The 6,380-nt window shown below is 39.6% G+C and overlaps 1 long non-coding RNA gene across 1 annotated transcript; it reads right to left on the bottom strand.

Moving 5' to 3' along the window:
• Nucleotides 1-4,125: 4,125 nt before the first annotated feature.
• Nucleotides 4,126-5,507, bottom strand: LOC125617226. The gene is made up of 3 exons (XR_007348157.1): nucleotides 5,160-5,507; nucleotides 4,546-4,812; nucleotides 4,126-4,451 (listed from the first exon to the last, which is right to left on the bottom strand). It is a non-coding gene; the product is annotated as an uncharacterized LOC125617226 (long non-coding RNA).
• Between the last annotated feature and the right edge of the window lie 873 nt (nucleotides 5,508-6,380).

Here is a 6,380-nt window from a genome sequence, read left to right as displayed (position 1 = left end):
AAATCAAAGGAATTTTGGAGGGAAAAAATAAACCTGAATTATCCTTTGGGAAATTTATTTATTTATCCATTCAACAGTGAGTATCTTGCATTGTCCTGGGCCCTTCTGGGGATTGGGGAATTTATTTGAAAGGCAGGATAGATAGAGAAGAAAACATAAGATACATTACTTTGCATTTGTTCAAGATGACACCATGTAGTTAAGATGCTTTTCTTGGGGGGGAAATTTATATATATATATCAATGAAACACAAAAAGAATGTTCCCAAGCATCTGAGTTAATAAAGAAAGATTTAGAAACAGAATGAACTGGGAGAATACCCAGAGGTACTATTTGAGAAGTGGAGAGAAGATAAGGAAAAGGAAGTAGAAAATAGGGGGACGTGGGCTCTGACTGGCCTTCTGGCAGTGGGCCAGCTGGCAGCTCTCAGGATCCAGAAGGCAGAGGCTCTGAGTTGCTCAAGACTTGTGATGGCCCCATTTATTTGCCTATTGATTAGAACCTATGCCAGCAGCCTTGCAGGAAGCAGTAAAATTGAGACCTGTCTCAAAGAGGGACACACTGCAAATACTTAATGTGTCTAGGATGAAAACCTGGCTGTGTTTCAATGAGTCCAACAACAAGACAAGGGCCAACTGAAGAAAGTAACAAGAAAGAAAAACTGGCATTGTTTTCAGATGTTAAAATAAATAATAAGACCCAGTTGCCCTCTGTCTTGATTGTTTTCTTTAGAGAACAGGAAAATCTATCATCTGTCCAGATCAAAAGCGAAATCTCACACACACAAGTGCACTCCAGCACACACATGGGGTCTTCTAGAAATGTAAGAAAACACACAATTCTCTTCAAGAACACGGGCTCCTCCTCCTGCTTACTTACATTTCAGAAACTAAACAGGAGGGCAGATGTTCAGAAACCTGAGGCCTCTGGTGTGAGGATCACAGGCTGCAGCTGACCATCCTGATCATGAGCCTCCCACTCCATCTTGGCTGCAGCTCATCACCTATTGTTCCTTAAATAATCTGAAGCCTATCCCTCATTATATTCTTTTTCTTTCTACTTATTCAACTGGCCTTGGTTTTATACCGTTAACTCTTTCCAAATTAGCACAGTCATTCCTGAATATACATATACATATCTGATGCTTTTACTTTCTGGTTGTTTCTTTTTATTCCATAGATCACACACCAGAGTGGAGCAACCCCTAAGAAGCTTATACACATGGCCCTCTGGGTGCTTGAGCATGTACTCAGAGCTTCCCTCTTGATTCTAGTCCCATTGTCTCTCCAGTGGAACTGTACAGACATCCACCCACAGAGTGTGTCACCAGGCAGACCAAGTATCTAATGTGTTTTAGTTCACATTTGGCATTCAGACAGGAAGATGGAGCTTTGAGCCATTCTGAAATGTCAACTAGAATACATTTTATACTACCAGAGAAAAAGAGAGAGAGAGAGAGCCCCGAGCATACCAGGAGAAACAACAACCTCACAGGGATCATGTATAGCCCCGGGCTTTAACACTTGCATATTTCTTTTCTTAAAATTGAACTGGTGCATTTTTAGAGTGAATTTCTGGCTTCTTATATGTTTACTATTACACAATAATGAGAAGCTTCAGTTTATTGGCTCTGGGCTCATCCACTCTTTGACAGCAAATGAAAAAGAGAGACAAGCTTGTCCTTGCTCCTTGTTTCTTGTTATTCCTTATATTGTATCATAGCCAATATAAGGCATGCCAGAATGGAAATGTTATTCCAAAATGGAAAAAAAACATCAAGTCCAGTTCTAAAGCTGGTGGTTATAGCCATGTGGGTTGTCCCACTTGTAGTCTTGCCCCCTCTCTTTTTTTTTCATGCCTGTATACCTGCCTGGTAACCCCTAGCAAGGAGGCCATGTCCTGCCTGGCTCTATCTTTTCATGGAAGCCACCTTCCCCTTCCTGGCCCCTTTGCCTCCAGGGAATTTTTGTACTCGCTACCCTCACGTGCATTTTCTGGTTTCACCTTATGAGCCAGCCCACGTATCTCCTGCCATCGTAAAACACAAACTGATCCAGCTGCAATCCCCAGAATGCCAACCACAGAGCTGACATGAGAGCAGGCCACCACAGAATACCTCCAGGCTCTTCAGTACTGCTGGTCTGGAACCCATCCATCATATTCCACATCCTCCTTAAAGTAAAAAAGGCAAATTCTTTTATTAAGTTGTACATTTATTTAATAAATTATTTTGAGGGGCATATATCACAATTAAGACATTGTTTCAGATGCTAGGGTTCCAAGAGTGAGCAAAACAGACAAAATTCCCTGCCTTCATGGAACTGACAAATACCTCACACATTTTTAAAAAATCTTTCACAGCCATTTTCTTTTTTTTTTTTTTTTGACCCCATGATAATTGCTTTAGGAAGCAGAGTAGTTCTTATACCTGTTTTGGACAAGGCATCTGAGGCTTAGAGTTTCAGTGACTTGCCCAGGAAAACACAGTGAGTGTTGAGGAAGAATGAAAGCCCAGCCTGCTGGCTCCTGCTCCAGTGCTCCATGCCTGCCTCATCACCGGAGCCACGACCCCTTGCAAGTGGCACTGACAACTCATCCTATTTCCTAAAAATCACCACAATTTTTGCATTGCAAAGAGAGTGATTTTCAGAAACAGTGTTCATTTCAAGCCAAATATAGTATAATTTCTAAACTATGAGGTTCTTAAAGATGAATGTTATATCTCATTTATTTTTGAAAACTCCATACCTGGCACATAGCATGTCCTTCGTAAGTGTTTTTTAATGGAGAAGTGCAACACATAAAAATCAAATACTGTTCTCATATTGTGTTTTTAAAGTATGCTGTTCTTGTGAAGTTACAACTTAGAAATGGAAAACTATGATGTTTACTATGATGTTGAAGAAATTAGAAAGGTAAGATAGAGATCTGTGTATCAGTAACAGAAATGCTTGGTAAGAACATTTCTGTATTTTCTGTTTAATTAAATGCTGGCCTTTAGATTTCTAATACTTTATTAATTTCTTTATTATAATCACTTGATTGTATTTACTTGGAAGTAGGGTTATCTTGTGAAATCACAGACATTCTTTGCTATTGGAAAATAAGACAGGAAGAACTTCTTTTCAGCAGGTTTCCAACAGGTCTCTGTTTAGAGGGAAAAGTCATAAAACAGATGGGAGTACACACCCTGTTCAATTCTCATTAATTGAGGACAAAGCCAAGTGAAACCTAAAGTAGAAGAGCACACACACACACACACACACACACAATCATGCATGAGATAGGTAAACTAAAATGGACCCACGGGGAGGGAGACTTGGCAAATGGAGACCTCTGAAAACATGCAAGTTATGTGGAGCTTGGTTTTTTGGTTAAAAATAAATAGAACATTCAATGTGTGCTTCTAATAGATCGGATGTAATATTCAAATGTCACCCAACTGAGGAACTTATGCAATATGTCCAGAAGTAGTTCAGGGCTAGACTGTTGGACCAAAGAGGAATATTCTGACCTCCAAGTGTAGGGTGGTTGCCATGGGATTGGGTTGCCAAGAGACATAATCTCCAAGAAAGTTTGTAAACATTTTCTGAATCAGCAAAATCTAACAATGGCTCACCTGCTTATGATCCTATCCCGAACCCCTGAAAAATCATCACCTTCAAAAGTGCTTTTCCTTCAGAACCTATTCACCTTCCAGAAGGCCCCACCTCTTACTATTATTACCTCGTGTTTTAGGATTTCAAAATATGAATTTAGGGAGAACACAAACATTTGGACAATATATGTGTGTTATATAACATAAATATGTATTTACAAATGTATAAATTTATAAACATGATACATTTATATATTATATGGAACATATGAAATGGAGAATATTTGATGAAAGGAAAAGGTAGAGGTGAAAATAATTTATAACACATATCTACCTAGGTAAAAAGGAAAACCTGAAAATTCAATACTGAAGACAGCTCTAAATTCATGAGAGTCTGTGTCCTGGAAAAAACAATTATTCGTTCATAACCCACTTGAATCAAAGTGTGAAATATGATATATCAAGAACTATGTAATGTTTTGAACAATCAACAATAAAAATTAAAAAAAAAACAATTATTCATCTTGTTCATTTGTGAAATTAATTAATTAATTAAAGGAGTAAAACTGTTTGAAGGATGAAGGTAATTCAGGGGATGCAATTCAGTAGGCAGTAAGAACACAGGTCAGAGTAACAGAGACAAAGCCTGAATCTTTGTTCTGCCACTAACTTGATCTCACCTATAAAGTGGGTTTAAACAGTGCCTCCAGGATTATTACAACTGTGAAATGAGGCCACATGTGAGAAGAGCTTAGAATGGTGACTGTCACAGAGTAAATGCTCATCACAGGACAGCAGCTGTTATTTTTGGTTATGCGTGATATTTGCAACAATGGCATGGCTGGCTTCCATTCTGTGGAGAAAAGATAAAATTTCAAATCTAGACCTTTGATTTTTGAGCCCCAAAATAAATAATTTTGGTACTCTGTGCAGGTCAATGGACTTACCTGTGCTCCTTTTTGTGAAAAAGCATCAGTCATCCAATCCTCATGACAACAAATTCTGCTTTAATTCCAGAGTCACATAAAAAGTAGAGTCAAGAATGGCCCACTTCAAGGGAGAATTGCCTCAGAATTTGAATGAGTTTTGCCTCAGGCTTTCTGTGAAGCTAGAATATCTCCCAGGAGAGGCTGATGCTGCTGTTCTCTGCCACACATGTTTTACTGGGTTGTTTTTTCTGTACCTGGAAGCATTTTCTAGAACTGAGTTGTTTCCTTCTCATAAAATAAAATAAAAATAATATAAAAGCTGGCTGATCAGTTCTTTAAAGGAACTAAAGTAAAACATAATGAATAAAATAAATCTCCAGGCAAAAGCATTCCTAACTATAAAAGGAATGGGGGAGGTCTCATGTCAAGGCTCCTTTTTCCTTTGTTGAGAACAATGGTGGCCCTGTGAAAGTCTGGATTCAAACATGGAGCAGTGCTCTCCCAGGCTTTGCAATTGAGCAACTGCCTTATCTCCGGGAAGGACATGATTAAGCAGCAAGTCTACAATCCATTCACTTTATTAAGGTGTCAGAGTTGCCCCAGTGCAAATAGTAAGGAAGGTGGTGACTTACCTTCATTTCTTTGTCAAGATGTTAATGATGAGTCTTCTGCCAAGCAAAGTAAGGAAATAGCTAGTGGGGAAGTCCTGAGGAGAAACGTTGAGCTGTGTGCACCAGGTTGCCTTGGACTGCTTCTGGGAAACAAATCTAGGATCTGTGAATGTCTGGAGCAAGGCTCTCTGTCATGGTCCAGTAAGCTACATAACTAGCCAAGAATAAAATGGAGCGATTTCATAAACAGTGTTCTGTTAAGTGATTTGAGCTGCACATATGACTTTGATATCTCCTGTGTGCCTCTGGACTAGAGTGGATCAATATTTCCAGAGAGGGCCTGGACAGCTGAGCTGATAGTGCTACTCTGGTTCCCATGCTTCTCTATTCCTTGTGTCCTTGAAATTATTAGTAAAGCTTGCCACTGGGTACGTCTCTGATTTTCACCAGTCTGATTTGAATCCCCATCCTGGTGACCTGTCCAGAGTCTGGTGAAGGAGGAGAGAAGAATTAGTTCAGGTTTCAAATGGAAGGCACCAGGCTGGGTGGAGAACTGTCTGCCTTCTGAAGAAGATCCATGAACTGAAGACAAGTACCCCTTTTGAATCCTTTGCATGTCATTCTATTTCATTGCCCTTGATTTCTTACAGATGCAAAATAAATTGCCATAAATTATTCTTGAAATTTCCTCAAAGGATGCTGCTAAGCCCATAACATAAGATGTTATGGGCGAGGCTCTATGGGAAATGACTAAACAGACTCCATTTTACCCTGAGACTCCATATCATGTAAGAAATGCTTCTCCTGTGGGAAAGCCCCACCTCTGTACCCATTAATAGTTACCTAGCATATCATTCTTGGCAACACAAAATAGCAATTATTATACAGTGTAAAATTGTTCTCTTTGGTTTCCATTTTTCTTGGGCAATGTACCTTGTCAGAGATTGATTGTCTAGATGTTAGTAACCATTCTCTAACATGTACTGAACTAGGGTCATTTTGACCCCCTTCCCTTTTGCTTGCTGTTATGCCAACCTGGAAAGTCCCATGGGAAATACCAATGTACTCATTGCATTGTCTCGCTAACTGCCCAAGTCAGCTTCTGTACCTGATTGCTTGTAGCTATGTCAACCCAGATGTGGTTTTTGCCTTTCAATATCCTAAAATGCTCAGGCTCGGGCTGTTCCTTGCAGAGACAGTTATGGGTCCTGAGGGGAGCAAGTGCCACCTGGCTAAATAAAG

The sequence above is a fragment of the Marmota marmota genome, unplaced genomic scaffold (genome assembly GCF_001458135.2).
Source record: "Marmota marmota marmota unplaced genomic scaffold, marMar, whole genome shotgun sequence".
Lineage (NCBI taxonomy): Eukaryota > Metazoa > Chordata > Mammalia > Rodentia > Sciuridae > Marmota > Marmota marmota.
This window is presented reverse-complemented; position numbering and strand designations above follow the sequence as displayed.